This window comes from Pelophylax lessonae (assembly GCF_965119305.1).
Source record: "Pelophylax lessonae genome assembly, chromosome: 7".
NCBI classification, from domain to species: Eukaryota; Metazoa; Chordata; class Amphibia; order Anura; family Ranidae; genus Pelophylax; species Pelophylax lessonae.
In genome coordinates, this window is record NC_138774.1 from 81,295,924 (window position 1) to 81,320,197 (window position 24,274).

Here is a 24,274-nt window from a genome sequence, read left to right on the forward strand (position 1 = left end):
GTCAGTAAATTTTGCCAGTAAAAAATTGGTGTCATTTGTAAATTTTGTCATCCTGCAAGCAAATTTCACTTTGGGGGGTTGGCAACATTGCACTGAGTACAGTGAGCAAACTATGCTTTTACCTAAAAAACAATCCCAGCCACACCGACTACAGTGTGGAAACTAAATTTACTTATCAAAACACATACTAATTCTATCTACCTAAACCTCACTCGAAACTCACAAGGTTGCCATTGCAGGGGTTTTCAGCATCACCACAACAAAACATACATTTCTCAGCTTCATGGCTGTCATAACGCTATCCACCTTGGACTGACCAGGCTCCCGCCTAGTTACTTACACAGTTTCATAGGCTACATAGGCTGGTGCGAATTGTAGGGATAGGAATCTTCTGATTCCTCTTGCATCTCTGTAAGTGGTAAGGTGCAGCCGCCGACCCCGTTCTCTATAATGACATGTTGCCGGCGGCCGCAGCAATTCACGGCTCCCTGCACAGCGAGCGATTACCTGTGGTGATTGCTGCTGGATGCACACAAATTGGGCCCAGCAAGGATCACTGCAGGTAACCATTGGTCATGCTGAGAACTGCGTATAGCTGCAGCCGCTAGCCACCTGCCATTATAGAAAACGGGGCTGGTGGCCACACCTAGCCACAGTAGGAATCAGAAGGCCATTGAGAATGTTCCCTTTGTGCTGCTTTTAGGCCACAGTCTGGTCACATCTGGCCACCTCTCTTTGAGGCAAGGGTAGATGCTCTCCTAGTGTCTCTCTACACATAAGCTGCTCCCACAGCAGCTAGTCTCCAGGTGAACAAAGCCTTAATCATGCACAGCCCCTTTATTATAAAGGTTGTGTACACCTGCATCATCAGGCTGCTGGTCTCCAGTAAGATGTGGACACAGGGTTAGATGCTTCACCCTCCCAAAACTCTTCAAAGCCTTCAGACTCCAGGACCCAACAATGCTGCTCCTCAGAAACAGTTAATGCTGCCTCTAAAAAATGGCAGTGTTAGCATGCAGTAGTGATTAACTTATCGTTACTCAACTATCAATGTATCACCAATGATTTTAGCTGCACACATGCCCTACTAAAGTTTCTTGTGTACCATAGGCCTAATGCAGCCAGTCCTTGCTGTGGGTATGAAGGTTATTTATAAAATACGCTTGCCTCTCCCACTACTCCACTCTTTGGTTCAAAGTGGAGTTTCCATTTAAGCTTCTTGTGCTTTTATAAAAGCGAGAAGATGTGATAAAGGCCTCTTCAGGAGGATTATCTACAAGTGCTTATTATATAATCTCAGAAGCGTTATCCCTTATGATGAGGACAGAAGGGATAGTTTGCAGATATGAGCTGCGCTCTCAGCATCCAGCAAATTCCGTGTTATGTTATGTTGCGGCTCCCTCTGGAAATAAAACCAACAAGCTGATGAATACTGCAAGGCCTTTATTCCAATGTGTTTGGAGTTCTTGTTGTTTAATTGCTTTCATTATAAAAGGAATCAGAAAAACAAACAGAGACGAGGAGAGACAAGGGGGAGCATCGACTATTTAGAAATATGTGCGGTTCATTTTACCCGTAATAACGAGAGTGTGGGGCGCTGTTACTGGGGGTGAGCTTGGTGTCATTGGATGTGTACTGCTCCCTTGCCAGCCTACAGGTGGTGCTGTAAATGTAGGGTAGGCAGGAAATATGGGTGCTGTTATTACAGGTTGACTTGGATGTCAGTGTATGGGTGTGGGTGAGTCAGGACAAGGGAGGTGAGATGATGTTAGACTTATGCACATATGCACATGTTATCTCCAGGCAAAGACACTTGTGAAGTGTACAGAAGCTTAAAGTGACACTGAAATCTGGCTTAAAGTGGTATTAACGAGGGATGTCGCCGCATATGACTTCCACCCGGAAGGAGAAGAGTCCCGCCCTGCCGTCAATCTGCTTTAGGCCAGGCGGGACTCTTCTCCTTCCGGGTGGACGTCATATGCGGCGACATCCCTCGGACACAGCGCATCATCGATCAGGGTAAAGAGCCAATGACATTGGCTCTTTACCATGTGATAAGTTGTGTCCAATCACAGCTGATCCTATGTAAACAAATGGCAGTTATTGGCATTTCCTTTCCTCAGCGCTGTGGCTGTGTGAGTAAAGGAAAGCAGATAACCGGCTTTCCTGTGACAGCAGACATTTACACTGATAATCAGGACACTGATGATCAGTGTCCTGATTATCAATGTAGCCCCATCAGTGCATCATATCAGTGCCCATCAGTGCCCCCTTATCAGTGCAGCCTCATCAGTGCGTCTTTATCAGTGCAGCTTATCAATGCCCATCAGTGCTGCCTCATCAGTGTCCATCAGTGCAGCCTCATTAGTGGCCATCAGTGCAGCTTTTTGAGTGCCCATAAGTGCAGCTTCATCAGGGCCTATCAGTGCAGCCTCATCAGTGCCCATTAGTGCAGCACCATCAGTGTTGCCTACCAGTGCCCATCAGCGCAGCCTCATCTGCGCACATCAGTGAAGAAGAAAAATTACTTATTTGCTAAATTTTATAACAGAACCCAAGAAAAAGTTTTTTTTTTTTTTTTTAAATGTCAATCTTTCATTTGTTTAGCAAAAAATAAAAAGTAAAACATTGGTGAATAAATACTACCAAAAGAAAACTTTGTCTAAAAAAAATGATAAAAATGTAATCTGGGTACAGTGTTGCATGACCATGCAATTGTCATTCAAAGTGCAAAAGCACTGAAAGCTGAAAATTGACCTGGGCAGGAAGGGGGTAAAAGTGCCCAGTGGGCAAGTGGTTAAACCCAACCGAAAATGTAATATCTTGCAGCTTAGCAGTCATTAGATGTGGTGGCTGCATTCATTTTCTTCTTTGGCTTTTCACCCTCTGTTTTCAGCTGGTGATCTGGTTAGTAAAATATTTCCTGTATAGTGAGACACCACTCTGGAGGAATGAGAAGAGGAGACACAGCAGACAGCAGCATTGTCAGTTTGGGGTGGGGGTAGTGTTAAATGTATTAGCAGATTTAGCACCACTAACAAATTGAAGCCAAACTCCAGCTCACACTTTATAAGCAGTATGTAACCTTAACTCAGAAAATTCCCTTTTATTGCTCTCAGCCTCCTCCAAATTTCCAAATTGCTTTTTTTTTTTGCTGCTGTAATCTGACTTTCTGTTAGAGGATGGCCACGTTCATTCTCCATGGCCACCCTCTCTTGCTCGCTTCCTAGGTGAACATGCCACTTTAGTTATACTGGCTGGCGCGTCAAGCCCATCCATATAGTTACTAATGTTTTCCAAGACAGCACACCAATCTTAGAGGCCTTGATGGTTAAACTCTACATGGCTGAAACATATTCGAGGTTTTTTTTCTATAGAGTGGAGATCAAGCTGAAGCCATTTTGCGATCATTGTTTTTGTGATATGCGGTCCTGCGAAACCTCATATTATATTATACAGACCATACTATATTATATGATACAGTATATGTATTTAACAGACCAAAAGAGAAGAAATAAGAGAAGTTCATTGTTAGGCTTTTCACACATTGTAAGGTGAAACTAAAGTCTCAATTACATACAGCTTTTCTACTTATTCTCCATTACCACTGTGGCTTTAACCTGTAATATGCTGTTAAAAGTTTTCATATGCCCCCTATGATCGCTTTAAGCTCAGTCCAGCCAGTGATAGAAAAAAGCCGCTACTGGAGGGTCATGTGACCAGTGTCAGCAACCAGGAATTGTGCTCAGACAGGGCCACTTATGGGATCACAGTGTCCACTAGACCTCCTGCATGCATGGCTGGGGTCTAGGAGCTGCCGATGAACCATGCATGGAGCAGTGCTGGTGGTTGATATATTTAAAACCTTTAAGAGCATGTTACAGGTTAGGACGACAAGGGAGAGGGGATAGTATGATGTAAAATTGTGGAATATTGAGGCCCCTTCCTGCACCTTTAGACCTCAGATCAGCCTAAATTCCTGCAACTTCATACTTATGATAAGCCCCAATTCCTGCACCTTCAGACCTGTGATCAGACCCAAATCATGCATTTTCAGACCTCAGATCACATCTAATCCCTGCACTTTCAGACCTCAGATCACATCCAATCCCTTCTCCTTCCGCCCTCTGATCACATCCAATCTCTGCACCTTCAGACCTCTGATCACCCCCAATCCCTGCACCTTCAAACCCTAGATCAGCCCCAATTCCTGCACCATCAGACCTCACATTACATCCAATCCCTGACCTTCAGATCTCAGATCACATCTAAGCTCTGCACCTTCAGACCCCAGATCAGCCCTGATTCCTACACCTTTAGACATCAGATCACATCTAATCTCTGCACCTTCAGACCTCAGATCAACTCCAATTCCTGCATCTTCAGACCTCAGATCACATCCAATCCCTACACCTTGAGACCTCAGTCAGACCACATCTAATCCCTGTACCTTCAGACCCCAGATCAGCCCCAAATCCTGCACCTTCAGAGCTCAGATAACATGCATTCCCTGCACCTTCAGACCTCAGATCAGTCACATTCAATCCCTGCACCTTCAGACTTCAGATCTGACCCAGTTCCTGCACCTTTAAACCTCAGATTACATCCAATCCCTGGACCTTCAGACCCCAGATCAGCCCAATTCATGTAACTTCAGACCTCAAATAAGTTCCAATTCATGCACCTTCATACCTAAGATCAGCCCCAGTTCCTGCATCTTCAGACTTCAGATCAGCCTTAATCCCTGCACCCTCACACCTTCGATCATCAAACCCAATTTCTGCATATTGAGATCTCAGATCAGCCTCAGTCCCTGTATCTTCAAACTTCAGATCAGCCCCAAACCCTGCACCTTCATACCTCAGATCTGTCCTAAATCCTGCACATTCAGATCTCAAAGCAAATCTTGCATCTCTGAAATGCAGGAATTTTACATTCATATGTGTTGTAGCTGTCAGTTCCACTAGGAGGATAAGGAGGTAGAGGGTAGGGTGGGCTTGTAGCACCTGTGCGGGTTTTACAAGACACTTTGGCAACATGTCTGGGACTCTATTTTGACACATTCTTCCAGGCCACCTGCCTATGTTAGGAGTCAACATGCTCTTACACCCCCAAAGGAAAATACATACAATAGCTATCCTTTAAAGCGGTAGTATACTGAAATGAAAAAAAAAAAAAAAAAAAAACCCTGCAAGACAAAGGCATAATGAGCTAGTATGCATCGCATACTAGCTCATTATGAAAAACTTACCTTAGAACAAAGCCCTAACACGGACCCCCGGACACCTCTGTGGGGGGCGGACATGATCCCTCGGCGTCTCTTCCGGGTTCAGCGGCTCCGGCGCTGTGATTGGCGGGAGCCGCAATGACGTTACTCCCGCGCATGCGCGCAGGAGTGATTTTCCGGCAACTTCCCGGCAAGGAACTCTGAAGGTCCGTTGGACCTTCAGAGCGCATGCGCCGCTCACGTCAGCGGCTTCATGCAGCGCAAATATCTCCTAAACTATGCAGGTTTAGGAGATATAAATTTTATCTACAGGTAAGCCTTATTATTGGCTTACCTGTAGTTAAAAATCACAAAAAGCGGTATACTACCGCTTTAAAGTGGTAGTAAACTTTCTTTTGTAAAAAAAAAAGTGGTACATGGCTTCCATCTTCACCCGATCTTCCTTACAGTTTGTGCGCCCTGGAAGGGCCCGGAATACACATGTGCCTAAAATTGCACAGAGATCAGAGAGGGGCCCAAAAAATAGCAATTACAGCCCTGCTAGTAAGAGCAGCAGAGTGGGGGCAGTGGCGTCACTAGGGTTGGGGTCACCTGGTGCAGTAAACAAACGTGTCACACCCCAAACCCCCCTGGGCACAGAGACTGCAGGCATGCTGTAAATACAAAACAAAGAAAGGGCGCACCAGCCTAGCGCATTATCCTCAGCGAGTTTATTAGATAAAAATTAAAATCAGCTACTCACAAACAATCGTGAAATTCAGGCACATCAATTCCATAAGACCGCCTCATAGCAGAGGACCAACATCTTTACTGGAAGCAGAGGGCTGACGCGTTTCGAGGCCGTGCTCTGAGGCAGAGGCTCTGAGGAAGAGGCACGGCCTTGAAACGCGTCAGCCCTCTGCTTCCAGTAAAGATGTTGGTCCTCTGCTATGAGGCGGTCTTATGGAATTGATGTGCCTGAATTTCACGATTGTTTGTGAGTAGCTGATTTTAATTTTTATCTAATAAACTCGCTGAGGATAATGCGCTAGGCTGGTGCGCCCTTTCTTTGTTTTGTATTTACAGTGTTTGGTCGACCGCCCTGGTCGTAAGGGGCAGCAAAGCCTAGCCATAATGGATGCCAAGTACTAGCACGAGTTCCGGGATTGAGGCAGCCTGAGGACCAGGTTCTGAGCGCAGGAGGGGAGACTGCAGGCATGCTACAGGAGACAGTCAGAGAGTGCAGGCATCATACAGGAAACAGTCAGAGATTGCAGGCATGCTACAGGAGACAGTCAGAGAGTGCAGGCATAGTACAAGTAAAAAAGCAGACATTACTACCGCTTTAATTCCTGGTTGAGTATTACTGGGGTCCAACTACACTTCTGGCCCAAAAGGCTGAGGGCATGGGTACTGGGCAAGTGGTCAATTAGGGTTCTCCTTAAAATCAATTCCAGACTAAAAGGGCTGGTATGGATTGGGGGGGGGGGGGTCCCCCCCACTCAGTTTTTTAAAATATTTTTGTATTGCTGGCAATGGTGTTGTATTTCCGGCAATTTAAATGTCATTTTTTTTTTTTTAATGTCAGTTTTGCTGCAGTAGGTTTTATACATGATACAGATGCACCACTTTAAAGGCAGACTAAGGGGACCCCCCTCCCCCCCAGAAACTATATTTAAAGAAATTTTTCATTTTTATTGTTTCGCTTTAACCATTATTAAAATCACTGCTCCTGTAAAAACATGGATACATGTCTCCTAGTACAGTACCCAGGCCCCCATACCCTTTTTATGGCCAATAACTTGCATATAAGCCTTCAAAATGGGGACTTTTGATTTTTCTAATTCGGGTCCCATAGACTTCAATGGGGTTCGGGTCTGAACTTTTGCAATGTTCAAGAGTTCTGGTGGGAACCGAACAGGGGGGTGTGTTATTCATCCCATCTCTAGTTTTGGATTATCCTACACCCTCATCCCTCTACTCGCATGCGTTCAACAATTACTGCAATAAAACTTCAAAGATACACCCCTAGACTGGGCCTGGATCTTGTCAGCATTCCCTATAACTGGTATCTGGGCTGGTAAAATTTGAACAGGTAAAGGAGACCTGGTTTATTTCCAGCGGCTCCTTGAGGGCTGAGTGCTACATATCAAAAGAGGGTCAGGAGGGAGAATTGATCTGAGAGTAAAGGCTGCTATACATAGTTTGAACTTTGGGTGATTCAGCAAGAATCTCCGAACATTTGCATACCCCCCAACTTTTTGAGGTGAGAACGAGGGACACCTATTAGCAAAAGTAGGTAGGCATAGGACATTCCCCCTGCCATGCCCCCTTAAAGAAATAACCCAAAAGTGTTTTTTTATACCACTATTATTATAGCTTTATACTGGCTTTTGAAATTTAGAAATGCAGCAATTTAGTAATTGGATGGAAGGTTTAGCCCCCGGGAAAGACTTTTTGAAAAATAAAAAGGGCATTTTATATCAAACTATATAGATCAGACCAAAATGAGGGACATATGAGAAGGGACAGAGGGACTTTGCTCCAAATCAGGGACAGTTGGGAGCTATGCATTTGTGTCAAAGGGACCAGGTAGAAACTTGTTTGAACAAACAGTGACTTCATCCAATCAGATGCAGCCACTGTTCAGGTATCCTGACAGCCATTGGTGCTAGCTATTTTAATACAAATTTTCTATCCACGCTATTTAGTGTGGATTGATGAATCTGTTACCTTTTCTTTGCTCAGGGTTCAGGCTGAATAAAAAATCAATATAAGTGTAGCACTCTTTTCAGAGGTAGGCTAACACCTCCAGAGGCAGGGAGCGAGCTAACATTTACCCCAGGGCTGAGCAGGGGCAGACTTGTAACTTTCGGCCCAGGGGGCAAGTACAAACTAGAGGCCCATGGTGCAGAGACTCGGCCCCCTTCCCACTTTCCCTCACCCCCCTCCCAATCCTCCTCCTGACCCCCATTCCAAGCAGAAGCCCTGCTCCATATATTCTCTACTTACCGGCTGAATCTGATCTGACCGTTCCTGACCTGGCCAGCCAGGGGAGGTGGGACAGCTTGTTTGGGACTTGCTGGGGCAGAAGAGTCTCCAGTGGGGCATGGAATCCGACTCAGACACAGTTTACACCATCCATGCTGGGGGGGGGGGGGGAGGGGGGCTGTGCTTCGCCCTTGTCTTCAACTCGCATTCAGTAAGTCAGCAGCAGGGACTTTTTACTTCTCTTCATCAGGAATCCTTTAGGCATGTCTGTGTGCAGCCTTTTTACAGGACATCAGAGTGGCCCAGGGGGCAATTGCCCCCCTGCTCCCTGGCCCAGTCCTCCCCTGGGGCTGAGTCCATGGCTATAATGGGGAGTTTTGAACAAAAAGTTGGTGCCAGTCACTTTTGGCCTTTTCAGAGCTTTATTGTTGAACTTAGAAATGAGGTAGAAGGAGAGAGCGTTAGGGGTCTCAGATACTGCAACAGATCACTTACAGACTCCTCAGATCCACATAAAATACAGTTTCAGTATCCAGACCTTAAAGCCAACCTGGCAACACCACAAACACATTTTTAGATGCATAACAAGATCCAGCTTCACAGTGTGAGAACCTTTAAGCCGGCCCGGCAACACTGCAAGCACATTGTTAGGTTCTGGTGTGTCCTCCAAATGAGTCCCCATGCACTTTTGAGAGACCAGCCCTCATCCTTGCTCCTTCCAGCAAGAGTCCTCCCCTAGGTCCTCTCACCTCAGCTTCTTCCACACCTGGCAAGACTGGCTCAGGACCACCTCAGCGTTAATAGGCCCCAGACAGGCATCTGGGCCTAAGCACAGAACTCACTTCAGCAGCACCTCCTCAGGCCTCAGCCTGAGGTAAGAGCAAGCACATAGCCCACCCTAAATATATATATCCTCTACCAGAATGCACCAGTGGCCATAAACCTCCTACTGGGTTGGCTGGAAGAAATATAAATATTCATACCTCAGCCTGTTTGTGAAATCTCATACTATGGGCTGTGGTGCCAGTGACACCTACTAGTGACGGTCAGAAATCCACAACCTAATTGAGCTTATTGAAAGGCCAGATATAAACTGTACAATCAGTCTGAGCTGTCTACAGCCAAGCCAAAAAACGGAATTTTTGTAAAATCTTACCTGTAAAATTCCTTTCTCTGAGTCCTCCGACAGTCGCCGCCTCTTCATATTCGTCACATATGGGGTATTAGACTTTGCTCCGAAGGAGTAGCTAGGCAACAGAATATGTTAACAATAAAGCTTTAACATATCCCACCCTCAAGGGGTGGTCCCCTCAGTCAATACCCTCCTACTTCCTGCAACCATATCTCAGTTTTAGTGGAATAGCAGTAGAGTATACAATCAAACCCCAAAAGAGGGGCGGGGGCGGCGACTGTCGGAGGACTCAGAGAAAGGAATTTTACAGGTAAGATTTTACAAAAATTCCGTTTTCTCTTACGTCCTCCGACAGTCGCCGCCTCTTCATATTCGTCACATATGGGGACGTCCCAAAGCAGTGCAAACATGAGGGGTGGGAAACGCATCCGCGCCGAAAGGCAACGCAGTCTCCACATCAAAGAAAGGAACCTTACCAAAGGAAGGAAACCAGCTGGGCAACAGCAAAAATAAGTGCTCAACAGGAGCAACAACCCAGGAAAAGACAAAAAAACCAGGGGATACAAAAGATATCCCAACAGCCAGGAGTCCCCAACAAGGGACCCTAGGGAACAGCCGCACTAAGAACCTTGCGGCCAAAGGAAGCATCCGCCGATGCCTGAACATCTACTTTGTAGAATTTCGTGAAAGTGTGCACGGTCGACCAAGTCGCCGCCTTACACACCTGGGCTACAGAAGCCCCATGACGACAGGCCCAAGACGTACTCAGAGATCTAGTAGAGTGCGCCTTCACAGGCACAGGGGGAACCTTCCCTTGCAAAGCATAGGCCTGTTCAATGGTCTGCCTGATCCATTTGGCGATGGTAGAGGCCGAAGCCGCCATGCCCTTCCGAGGACCCTCTGGAAGAACAAACAAGGAGTCCGTCTTTCGAAAAGACTCAGTCGATTTAAGGTAAACCCTTATCGCCCGAACAACATCCAGAGAGTGCAATCTCACCTCCTTTGGATGTTTAGGCTTCGTGCACAACGAAGGCAAGACAATATCCTCATTAAGATGGAATTCCGAAACTCGTTTCGGCAGAAAAGAAGGATTAGGTCGCAAGACCACCTTATCCAAATGAACAACCAGGTACGGAGACTTGCAGGACAAAGCCGCCAGTTCCGACACTCTGCGAGCCGAAGTGATCGCCACCAAAAAGGCGACCTTTTTGGACAACATAGACAACGAGATCTCCCTGATCTGTTCAAAAGGAGCACGTTGTAACACAGATAGAACGAGATTCAAGTCCCAAGGGGGCAAAGGATCCCTCCTAGGAGGAACCAGATGCCGCACACCCTGAATAAAAGTGCCAACCAAGGAGTTGGAAGCCACGGGACGTTGAAACAGAACGGCCAGCGCAGACACCTGACCCTTTATCGTAGCCAGCGCCAAACGCTGATCGACACCCGTCTGAAGGAAAGACAGCACACGGGAAACCGAGTACGTGCGGGGTGAAAACCCCCTGGACTCACACCAGGCAAAATAGGCCTTCCAAGTACGGTAATAAACCTTCCCCGAGGAAGACTTCCTCGCGTTGATCAAAGTATGAACGACCTCTGGAGAGAGACCCTTCTCCTTCAGGACCTCGGTCTCAACAGCCAGGCCGTCAAAGCCAGCGACTGTAAAGCAGGATGGTAAATCGGTCCTTGAGACAGTAGATCGTCTCGAAGAGGCAGACGCCAAGGGGCGTCGACCGCCAGATTCACGAGGTCTGCGTACCAGGACCGGCGAGGCCAGTCCGGTGCCACAAGAATCACCGTGCTGCGTTCCGAGTGTAACCTGCGAAGGAACCTGGACAGCAACTGAATCGGTGGAAACGCGTACATCAGCCTGTACTGATGCCACGGGGCCACTAACGCGTCCGACGCGTCTGCCCGAGGGTCGCGCGTCCTTGCCACGAACCTCTTCACCTTGTTGTTGAGGCGAGACGCGAACAGGTCCACATCTGGAAGACCCCACCTCGCGCACAACGTCTGGAAGACAGCCGGATGGAGAGACCATTCCCCCTGATCCAGGGTCTGGCGACTCAGATAGTCCGCCTGCCAGTTCTCCACTCCCGGAATGTGAACCGCCGTTATTGCCGGGACATGAGTCTCGGCCCAAGACAGAATGTCGGCCACTTCTCGAGCCGCTCGGGCACTCCTGGTGCCCCCTTGGTGGTTGATGTAGGCCACCGCCGTGGCATTGTCCGTCTGCACCCGAACCGGGCAACCCTGCAGCCGGTCCGTCCAGCGATGAAGACAGAGCCTTATCGCACGCAATTCCAGAATGTTGATCGGAAGGGAAGACTCCCCCTCCGACCAAGTCCCCTGGGCGGACAGAACGCCCAGAACTCCACCCCAGCCCGACAGGCTGGCATCCGTGGTGATTACCGTCCACGAGATCGGACGAAACGACTTGCCCCCGGACACCAACGGGGACTGGAGCCACCACAGAAGGTTTTCCCTGGTGCGAAGACCCAACGAGATTTGAAGATCCAGAGACTGAGGTCGCCCGTCCCACCTGGACAGGATCTCCGCTTGGAGACCCCGCGTGTGAAACTGTGCGAAGGGAATCGCCTCGAAGGCCGAGACCATCAATCCCAGACATCTCATACACGTCCGCAGAGACGAGTTCGGAACGTCCCTGAGAAACCTGACTTCCTCCTGAAGAGTCCCGAGTTTGTCTTCCGGCAGGAAGACCTTCGCCTGCACCGAGTCCAGTATCATTCCCAGATAGGGGAGACGAACCGACGGACTCAGTGTCGACTTTGGAACATTTATCGTCCAACCAAACTCCTGCAGAGTTTGCATTGTGACAGACAGGTCCTCCTCCAGACCCTGTCTGGTCGCAGACCGAACCAGAATGTCGTCCAGATACCCCAGGACAGAAATGCCCTGGGCCCTCAATAATGCCAGAACCGGTGCAAGCACCTTGGTGAAGACCCGCGGAGCCGAGGCGAGACCAAAGGGCAACGCCACGAACTGGTAGTGATCCTCCGCAATGGCAAATCGAAGGTACCTCTGATGACCCTCGAATATGGGGATGTGAAGGTACGCATCCTTCAAATCGATGGAGGCCATGAATTCCCCCGGAACCAGGGCAGCCACCACCGACCGCAGGGATTCCATGCGGAACTTGCGAACCCGCACAGAGCGGTTCAGAGCCTTCAAGTCCAGAATCGGACGAACCTTGCCCTCCTTTCTGGGCACGGTGAACAGATTGGAATAAAACCCCCGAAACCTGTCCCGATGAGGCACCGGAACCACCACTCCCTGAGCCCTCAGGTCCCGCACCGCCAGGTGCAGATCCCGCAGGCGCTCTGGAGACAGTTGAAGATTTGAGGGAAAAAATCTGCTCTCCGGCCGAGAGAGAAACTCGATCTTGTAACCAGATCGAACGATTTCCAGAACCCATCTGTCCCGCACACGGGCCAACCAGGGCTGAAGAAAACCGAGCAAGCGTCCCCCCACCCCAAAGCTGGGTGAGGGCGCCCCTTCAGGCCGAACTGTTATGGGCTGCAGGTCCGGATTGGCCGGACTTCTGTTTCCCAGACCAGGGTTTCTTCTGAGAGCCTTGGCCTTTGAACGGTTTGCCCTTGTAGTGCGGCCGAAAGGCACGAAAGGACCCCTGAGGGGGCCGAAAATTTGCATGCTTCTTCCCAGAAGCCCCCTTAGCCTTGGGGAAATGGGGCAAGAGAGTGCTCTTACCCCCGGTGATCCCCTTAATCAACACATCCAGGGACTCCCCAAAAAGGCGAGACCCATCATAAGGCAGATTGGCTAAGGTCTTACGTGAAGATTGGTCCACCGACCAACATTTCAACCAAACCAGGCGGCGAGACAACACCGCCACGCTGTGCACACGTGCAGCCAACGGAATCAGGTCCAGGTCCGCATCACACAGATACATGACACCCTGGTGGATCTGATCCACCATATCCAGGGTCGCCGCCGAGGCCGAATCGGCCACTAGGACGCGCCTAAGCATCTGCGTCCAACTTGCGATCGCCTGGGCCGCCATGAGAGAAGCAAACAGAGCCTTAAGCATAGAACCCGTAACAGAATAAGTATGACGGGCAAGAGACTCCAGTCTCCTATCCGTGGCATCACGGAAAACAGGGGAACCCTCTGCAGGAATCGCAGTGGCTTTGTTCAAAACCGCAATTGCATGATCCACTGGCGGAGGCACACACCACCGTTCATCAGTGGCAGGCGAGAAAGGATAACGCAGCTTGAATTTACTTGGTACCGCAAAAGGCTTGCGCAGATCGCGCCATTGATCCTTAACAGCGCGCTGAAAATCAGCATTGCAGGGAAAAACCTGCGGCGTCCTGCGTTTTCTCTGCGTCCCATAAGCCGCCAAGGCAGCGGGGGGACACACTTCGTCCTGCAAACGCAGCGTTTGCTTAATGGAAGCAATCAACTCATCCATGATTGCAAGCTCTTCAGGCGAGCCAGGGGGAGAATTATCGACCCCCTCAACTTCAGCCTCCACCTCAGACCCCACTAGATCAAGAGAGGAGCGGGACCCCGATAAGGAGGTCCCTGCCAGAACAGCCCCATCACCTTCACCCTCAGAATCAGAGGACAGAGCAACTCTGGGCCGTTTAGTGGATTGAGCAGCCACCAGCATTTGCACCTGGGCAGCAAGGCCAGCCACAATAGTGGCCAAATCCCCCCCTGGGGGGGAAACAGCGGTCCCCTGGCTTTCCACCAATACTGTAGGAAATTTGCCCTCCTGAGAATCCATTGCCCCTGTAATGCCCGACAACCAAGGGTTAACTGCCCCTTTTTAGCAAGCGCGGCAAGCGCAGCCCACCGCACCACACTCAAGCACAATGAGACCCCCACAGGGAATATGCAAACTGAACACAGGCAATGGATAGCAAGAACAGAAGGATAAAACCTGAGGAGACCCCCGCTGCTGCTGCTGCCTCGATCGGTGTTCCTGGAAAGAGGAAGTGATGCTGCCAGGGCGCTCTATGTAAGCCTAAGGAGGCTACAAGAAAATGGCCGCCATGCATGTAAACCATGCGGCCGGAGCGGGTGCCGGCAAAATGGCGTCGTTTGGCGCCGAAAACGCCGCTCCACAGTGCATTAAAACACACACATTACATCCCAATATAAGGATACATGTTAGATCGCCGCAGCGATCGCTGTATATGCCCAAACATGCCAAGAAAAAACATGCCCCACAGCACACAGCTTCTCACACTGCCCAGCCTGACACAGACAGTGTCATACAGCTCCCCCCCCCCCCCTTGCAGCCCACAGCATGCAGCCGAGAGATAGGGAGACAAGCAGCGTGAATAGAGGCAGGTTACACAGTCCCAGACTGATACCCCCCCAGACAGACAGGTCCCCACATAAATACACTTACCTCACATGGCGTGGGGAACCCGCACAGGCGAACAAGCCGCTGCACATGAGGCAGGGAGAGTCGCAATTCAAGACGCACAAAATGGAGGTTAAGAAACCGCACAGCGTCCGGTGAGGTAGCCACCTCACCAATCATCCCTGCACCGAACAGGGATGGGTCGTTCACTATGCCAGGAGCGTTACCTGGCTGAACGCTCGATGGCAGACTGGGAAGCCACTGACCCACGACCTGCGACCAGGGGGATCAGCCCGAGACCCAGTCCGCATGATCCTCTTCGTCCGAAGAACTAACTAACGCTGACAAAATAACAGCTAATGAAAGGTAGAGAGAAAAACTCAAACAAAATATTAAAAAGAAGAAAGAGTCTGGGACAGAAAGTCCCAGCACAGAGAGAGCCAGCCACTCCTGACAAGCTAGACATTAAAACTGAGATATGGTTGCAGGAAGTAGGAGGGTATTGACTGAGGGGACCACCCCTTGAGGGTGGGATATGTTAAAGCTTTATTGTTAACATATTCTGTTGCCTAGCTACTCCTTCGGAGCAAAGTCTAATACCCCATATGTGACGAATATGAAGAGGCGGCGACTGTCGGAGGACGTAAGAGAAACTATGTTTGAATTGTAGCCCCAGTTTAGGACCAGGGGGCTACATAATCAACTTAACTCCAACCCTTATTTCAGGTATACCTGCAGTTTATAGATCATTGAAAAGAAACTATACTTTTCTACTTTTCCTGCAGACAGAAGTAAGGGTCAAAATACTGCAGTACAGAGCATTGTCATGGTGTATATGTAGTTTCTGAACTCTTTTTCTCTCAGCTGTATAAATTCTGTGTGTGTATATATGTAATTGTTATATATATATATATAGTATATATATATATATATATACTTTTGTTTTCTCTCTTGCTGTGAAAGCTATAAGACAGAGTCCTTAAAGACTTTGGAAATAAGCCACTCACATTAGAAAGGACATTGAGCATGGGAATAACCGCTGAAAACTAAATTCCCAGCTGAAGTCTTTAAGAAGAGAGAAGAGCGGACACACAGCCCAGGATAAGCCTTTCAAGAAGATGGATTACATGAGTGCGGCACTTGTGGGATCTCTGCTATAGAACAGACAATTTTATCTACGGTGCATAATGGCGATAAGAAAAGCAATGTTCCTCAATTCTGCCGTCTGGTCCCTCGCTTTCGTCTCTCGTTCCCTCACTAATCTGTACCCTTCTCACTTCCTAATCCATAACCCTGGTTATCTCTCTCTTCCAATTCCCTGCCCTGCTTAATTCCTCTGTTCTTCCCTTCTCTTCCTTCTTTCCCTCTCTTCTTACTCTCCCCCCTCCATTCTATTGCCTTCCTTCCTAGTCGCACATGCTATCACTTTCTTTAAAAGGGACCCCTCCTTATGCTTGTATTTCCCCTGCACACTGGTAGGTAGTTCAAGACTGGAACATCTTCTGTCTTTGTTTTTATTCCTAATAATTAAGTTAATTTATTTTCTCCCTCTTATGATGCTCATATCTTTCCTGTGCAGGCATTCAGCTAACAAGTCAAGCTTTCAGATCATTCAGGGGACAGCAAAAGTAGTCCTATGACTTAAAGACGTAATAAGTATTCTACAGCCCTTGGGCACCAAGGTTACTGCAGCTGCCATGATTGTACACCAACCCCTGCTCTGCACCTGAGATTGCCCTGAATGGCCATTAAAACAAAAAAGATCACCAAAAAGCAACAATAGCAAACATTCAAACATTGTAAAACATATTTAAACTAGCAAAAAAGGAGACAAGAGCACATGGACAGATCAAAATACAAAACAATGTAAACATTTACCAACACGCTTTTTGGATAGCCAGCAAGAAACCTAACAAAACTGTTTCAACTTCTCAGATCACCTTGGAAATAGTGGTTAATGGGATCTATTCCTGAAGTCAGGTCCCCGTGTAAATATCTTTAGAGGCCTGAATGGGATAATTTGGTTTCATGGCTAATAAAAGTACAAGCAGGCATCTTTTGGCACTGCTCTTAGGCAAGACATTTAAAGGTTTTACATGGATGACAGGTACACTATAAATCAGGGGTCTCCAAATGTTTTAAACAGAGGGCCAGTTTATTGTCCGTCAGTCTTAAGGGGGTCCGACTTTGGCCCTCCAAGAGTAGAAAATGCCCCAGCATCAGTGGGAGTAAACAATGCTTCTGACTTGGTGGTCAGTGGGATTAAAAAAAAAAAAAAAAAGACATAGCACCTGGTCAGTAGTAGCGGGAATAGTGCCCTGTCATTGGAATTGGAAGAATAATGCCCCATTGTTGGTGACGTTGAGAGGAATAGTGTCCCATTGCTCGTGTTAGTGGGAGAAATGGTGCCCCGAGGGCTGTAGAAAGCCAAGGAAAGGGCCACAATTTGGAGACCATGGATATAAAGGATAACTGTATGAAAGTTAACTTCTCCCAGTAGCCCCCCAAAGTTTTATACTCACCAATCCATGCTATTACCAGTCCCCTTTTGTAGAGCTCAAGAAAACTCTTGCAGATGATCCCTTACCTCTTTTGCATATGCATCTTATTTCTATGAAAAAAGACTACAGTAGGGTTGGACTACCCTACTGTAGAAGTCAATACCGATGTAACGCGTATAGGGGCCAGGGCATGTTCGTCTATTTCAAACTGTGGCCATGGTAGCCATTGAATGTCTGTAAGGCCCACACAGCTGCTTGTGCTTATTTTGTCGGTATACAGTACATTGCTTTTATTAAACTGCATGGTGATTCCTAAATGACAGAGAGGCTCTAGATTTCTTCCTTTCTGCCTTATATATGGATTGTTTTCCTTGAGAGGGATCTGAAGGATTTAAACCAGAGATCTACACCTGATTGGATATATCCCTACATGGGGAACTGCTTTATCTGACCTGCTGGTGAAACAGGGGTCAGATAGCAAGGTGAGCGGCTCATCCATAGGGGTGGTGGAGAAGCACAGAGCACTTTGCATTTTATAGATTTTTGCACTGAAGTATCACCCACTGAGATTTTATGGACTATTTTTTGCACATTATTGTAATATTTTTCATGGTATTTATTATTAATATTTTTATTGCTAGCACCTTCCACTTTTTTGCATTTTATGGACTATTTCTTTACATTATTGATTAATATTATTATTGCTAGCACTTTGCATTTTTTGCACTTTATGGACTATTTCTTCACATTATTTATTAATATTTGATGCAATTAATATTTGATGCGATTATTGTTGAATTATTTGCACTTTTTGCCATTTTTTCTAGCGCAGCACTATTTGATATTTATTTATGTATATGTATATGTACATGACTAACTATGTAACAATGTTTGTTATTTTTAAAGGAAAAAAAAGAGACTTAAAGCGGAGTTCCACCTAAAACCAAAAAAAAATACATAAAAATACCCCCGGGACAGTCAGGGCTAGTGCATTCCACAATGGATAGCCTCTGAACTGTCCAGGGTTGCACCTACCTGCAAGAAGAAATACTTACCTTGAAAATGTTTTGTCCAGCGCTGCCGTCTCAGGTGTGGGCAGCTTGAAGCCAGCGCGATCCTCTTCTGCGTCCTCTTCCGTCCTCTTCGGTCCCACGATGCACTGCGCCGGCCCCGCCGACACTTCCGGGGCTGCAGCGTCATCTCTGCACAGCTTCTGGGCATGCCCAGAAGCTGTTTAGCAAGGTATGACGGCGCCTGCACCGGAACCGACGTCGGACCTGATGCAGGCGCATTGATTCCTGGGAGCGATGACGTTCAGCTCCCAGGAATCATTGCAAGCCAGGAAGTGACGACTCGCCGTGGCCGCCGAGGGGAGGAAGAGGAAGTAAGGTAAGTATATTATCTTCTAAACAAGGTAAGTAAAAAAAAAAAAAATTGCGATTATCCATTTGTTTTTCAGGTGACCCGGAGCAAGAAGATGGACGGAACTTTCATTTTAGGGTGGAACTCCGCTTTAAGAATCACTTTAAGCCCTGGTTCACATTGAATACAGCTTTGAAATTGTGTGACTTCACTTGAAATCGAACAATTTCTAAGCTGCATGTCAGTGCAACTTCAGGTGCGACTTGGCAGACATCTGTGAGACTTCATGCACAGATGTCTATGCAAGTCGCACCTGAAATCATCAAAAATAGTGCAGGAACTACTTTTTCAAATTGGTGTGGCATCGCAAAGTTAGCGTTACACTGATTTGAGCAGTTCCATTGCCAGCAGTAGGGTGCGACTTGTCATGTGATTTGAACCTGTCAAATCCCATGACAAATCACACACATGTGAACGGAGTATCATAGATAGTTTATTGTTCCTTTGAATTTAGAGCCTGCAATGGCATATAGAGTATAGTGGTGCCTGCCCAGATCCGCATTCCATTGCATGATCAGATGGTTGATGGATTCATTAAAACAAATGAGCAATGTTCAAACAGCCTCTAAGCTTTCCCCATACTAGCTAACAATGAGAGATGTTTGACACAGCAAGAAATCTTTTGTAAGTCCTCTTACATGCACATGCAGATATAATTCCCTTTACAACCCATCAATTTATGTCAGCTGTGAAAGTTGCATGTGCACCATCAACTGTGCATTCATCATCAGGTTATATGTAAAGTGATCTCATACAGTGCATCCCGAAAGTATTCACAGCGATTCACATTTTCCACATTTTGTTATGTTACAGTCTTAGTCCAAAATGGATTAAATTCATTATTTCCCTCATAATTCTACAAACAAAATCTCATAATGACAACGTGATAGAAGTTTGTTTGTAATCTTTGCAAATTTATTTAAAAAAATAAAATAAAATCACATGTACGTAAGTACCTACAGCCTTTGCTCAATACTTTCTTGAAGCACCTTTGGCACCAATTACAGCCTCAAGTATTTTTCAGTATGATGCTACAAGCTTGGCACACCTATTTTTGGGAAGTTTCTGCCATTCTTCTTTGCAGGACTTCTCAAGCTCCATCAGGTCGGATAGGAAGCGTTTGTGCCCAGCCATTTTCAGATCTTTCTAGAGATGTTCAATCGGGTTCAAGTCTGTGCTCTGGCTGGGCTACTCAAGGACATTCAGTGAGTTTTCCCTTAGCCACTCCTTTGTTATCTTGGCTGTGTGCTTAGGGTCGTTGTCCTGTTAGAAGATATACCTTCGCCCCAGTCTGAGGTCAAGAGCACTTTGGAGCAGGTTTTTTTCAAGGATGTCTCAGTACATTTGTAGCACTGTCCCCGTAGGGCTTGCTGTGTGATGACTTCTTAGGCCTCCTCTGATTACCTGAAGACAGTTACTAGGGGACAGTTCACTCATCCATCCTTACTCCCAGTTGCTTGTTACTTAATAAACAGCCCAGAGGTTTTGGTTTTATATTTATTGTGGAACTAGGATAGGATAAGAAAATAGTGAGATACTCCAATGTGAACTATTCACAGTAGATAAGGGTAACTCTCACTTGGCCTCGCCAGGATTTTTGTGTAAGTAGACACTGCTTTAATCATACTGCCACTTGTATGGAATAATTTAGTCCTCTTGCGCTCTCTCTAGCAGCAGACTTCATGCAACTGCATTATCTTCAGGACACTCTTTAGCATCCCCTTGACTGACACCTGTCAACTGACTCTTCTAGCAGAAGGATTGGCCCTCTCAGCACAGGCCCCATCACACAGTTCTGTACTCACTGTAGGCAGAATCAGATCCTCTCCAGTGTCTCCCTTCCAGTCAGCTCAGAAGGACATCTGGGTTCAGCTCCTCTCTAACTCTCCGGCCCTCAGGTCGACCCCCTGAGGCCGCATGGCAGCTTCTACAGAGGAGGGGCAGCCGCCCCCCTCCTTCCAGGACGCCGCTCTCCAGCTGAAAGACCCTGAGCACATGTGCCTTTATACAGTATCCCAGCATCCACCGAGGCACTTTCCACTGCCAATTACCAGGGCTGTACTAAATGCTTGTTCACTAATTTTTCAGGTTTCATCCCATTTTCCGATATGCCTCCCTATTGGTGAAACACTTCAGACAAACTGAGCTGCATCTGAGCACCATGAGCAGACCCCACTAGCAGATCCTGCTCTCTAGTAGGCAGAGAGCATTATAAATGTACCTGGCAATCTCTCTGATAAGCAGAAAAGATCCAAAAACTATATTCTCCCTTCTAGCACCTACCTAGGAGGGTGCTACACAGGGGCGGCCTGTCCATTGGGGGCGCAGGGGTGCCGCCCCCCCATCTATGCATTCCGGCCCCCTAATATACATGCTGGACGCATGGATTCCAATAGGGGATTTTTTTTTTTGAAGCACGTGATTAGAACCAGAGGCTCTAATAGGCTTCAAAAAAGGGTGGGCTCGGGGTGCAGAGCACTGCGCCCTTAGCCCACCCAGTTTTTTGACAATGGCGAATGAATATTCTCTATTGTCACACTGACTCTCCTCCCAGCCAATCAGGAAGAGGGTTGTGAGACCCTTTTCCCAATTGGCTGAAAAGGAGAAACGATCTTACTGTCCAGTGGCCAGGAGGAGGACAGCAGCTCAGCCATCCAGCACTCCTTCTGACAGAAGGAAGGAGGAGGCGAGGAGGTAAGGAGGCGGGGGGGAAATGTGTCACCTGACTGACTGACCCGAATGACCTACCGATCCCGGGGTGTGCGCATTGGTTTTCCGCCCCCCCCCCCCTGAACTACAGAGCACCAGCCACCTACACATTCCTGCCATCATCTTTCTCTTGATCCTGACTAGTCTGCCAGTTCCTGCCACTGAAAACATCCCCACAGCATGATGCTGCCACGACCATGCTTCACTGTAGGAGTGGTATTGGCTAGGTGATGGGCGGTGCCTGGTTTCCTCCAGACATGACGCTTGCCATTTAATCTTTGTTTCATCATACCAGAGAATTTTGTTTTTCATGGTCTGAGAGTCCTTTAGGTGCCTTTCCATGCGGGCTGTCATGTGCCTTTTACTTAAGGGGGGGGCTTCCATCTTGCCATTCTACCATACAGGCCTGATTGGGGGAGTGCTGCAGAGATGGTTGTTCTTCTGGAAGGTTCTACTCTCTCCAAAGAGAAACGCTGCAGCTCTGTCAGAGTGACAATCAGGTTCTTGGTCAAATCCCTGCTCTAGGAAAAGTTCTGGTGGTTCCAAACTTCTTCCATTTACGGATGATGGAGGCCACTGCGCTCATTGGGACCTTGCTGCAGAAATTTTTCTGTACCCTTCTCCTGATCTGTGCCTTGATACAATCCTGTCTTGGAGGTCTACACACAATATCTTGGACTTCATGGCTTGGTTTGTGCTCTGACATGCACTGTTATCTGTGGGACCTTATATAGACAGGTGTGTGCCATTCAAAATCATGTCCAATCAACTGAATTTACCACAGGTAGACTCCAATCAAGTTGTAGAAACATCTCAAGGATGATCAGTGGAAACAGGATGCACCTGAGCTCAATTTTGAGTGTCATGGCAAAGGCTGTGAATACTTATGTACGTGGGATTTTTTTTTGTGTAGCACCCTGCAAGGTAGGTGCTAGGTAAAAGTATAGTGGACTTTGGCTGCCTAACAGCAGGGCCATGATTTCAGCCAGGCTGTCATGTCTCCAAGGTGTGGTTATTGAGAGGGGAGTCTCCCCACTGGCTCTATGAAAGGATTCTCATTGGGCAGTGGAGGAAACCCAATCAGTGGCCCATTCGGGCTTGTATTTACCCCAGAAGGCAGATTCTGCCGCAGAGGATTCTGGGAGTGGGAGTAAGTTTGAGGGGAACGCATGACGCAGCGTCTTTGGCGGGAAGCAGTCCCAGGAGGCAGAGTATGGCTGTTTCTCCTCCTGTCAGAAGAATTGGGAGTCTCGGGTGGCTACCTGAGGGTTACAGAGTGATCTGAGCTGAGCTGCAGAGGGGATCCGGTGTACGGAGGACCAGAGGAGGAAGAGGGTTTCAGTTCCAGGAAAGCCTTCCAAGGTCGTGAGTACTGTGAACTGCCCCTGGGGGTCTGCATAGTGTAGAGGGGACCACTCCGGTGAAGGTCCCAGGAATCCAGGAGTCAGCTAGCAGTAAAGGGGGTGCCTAGTCAGAGGACCCTGAAGTGTCAGAGGGGGTGCCTAGTCAGAGGACCCTGAAGTGTTAAAGGGGGAGCCAGCAGTTGGGCCCTGAAGAGTTAATGTGTACAGTGTTAAGAGTTGCAGCAGCACAAGCAGTTACAAGGAGCTACCTCAGTCAGTGAAGGGCGGGAGGGAGCTGTTCACTGGACTTTTGAGCTAAACAGAGTGTCAGGAGTCAAATGTGTTTCCGTTCTGGATCTTCTGAGTTAACAAGTCTGTTAAAGTCGAAGTTCTAGCACAAGTTCAGCATAACAGTATTTTCAAGCGACAGGAAGCGTTGGTCGGCATCCAGCTGGCGTCAAGACAGCGCTAACAGGTATTTTTCTGTACAGTGTCCCAGTTAATCCTAGTTGAGCCAAAGGAGTATCACACTCATTCCCTTCTCCCATCCCCAATATAAAATAACAAAACAAACCAAAGATGCAGGAATGGTCATTGTCGCAGTTCTCACACCTGGGTTCACAACTTAAATGTGTTGGAAGTGTTACCGGTGACAATGGCAGACCCATAGCAGGCACAATGCCTGGAAATACTGCTACATTTGTTTTTATTTATTTTTTTGTATTTTGTTTCAATTTGCAACGATTTCAAACAAACTTCTTTCACGCTGTCATTATGAGGTATTGTTTTTAGAATTCTGAAAAAATAATGAATTTAATCTAATTTGTGAAAAGGCTGTAACATAACAAAACATGGAATAAGTGAAGCAATGTGAATACTTTCCAGATGCACTGTATGTCTAATAAATAGAAGACATACTGCCGCGTTTACCCATGACATACCAGCATTTTCCTTCTTTCTCCGTATAATCTTTCTCCTTTTATCAAAGCTTTTTCTAGCTTTTATCGTGGCTTTATCTTATTCCTCCTGAATACTTTCTATCTTTACCCATTCATCTTCATTTCCGTAACGCCTTATCTAACCCCTTACTTCTTTCTAATCTGTTCCCATCACTGCTTTCTTTCATGGCATCCTCCGTTTCATTTCCCATTTCCATGCATCATTTCCAGCCCACAGTTTCCTTTACTTCTTTCTACCTTTAAAGCCTTGTTTCATGAAAAAGGGTTAAAGTGCACAAGACAGATGGGAAACGGTTTGTGAGCCCTTATTACCCAAGTTTTATATTGTCATTTGAGCCTACTGCGGTCTCTCAAAACAACAGTGTTTTTAAGAACGTGTTTTTATGCATTATTTTCTTGAGGAAACATTTTGTTTTTGCCAGGTAAATATGAGATATTGCATATGCTTATTTTTATTTACCAGTTTCGGCCAGCAGATGGTGCCCTTCTCAATCACTTCTGATGAGTCATTTGCTAAGATACTTTGAATAGCATGCCTTTTGCTTTCCTGATTTTCAGGTCTAGTCATAACTCATAGAACTGAATGACACAGACCCTTCTCTTTTTTAATTTTTTTTTTTTTTTTTAATGTAGCACCCTACAGGTAGGTGCTAGG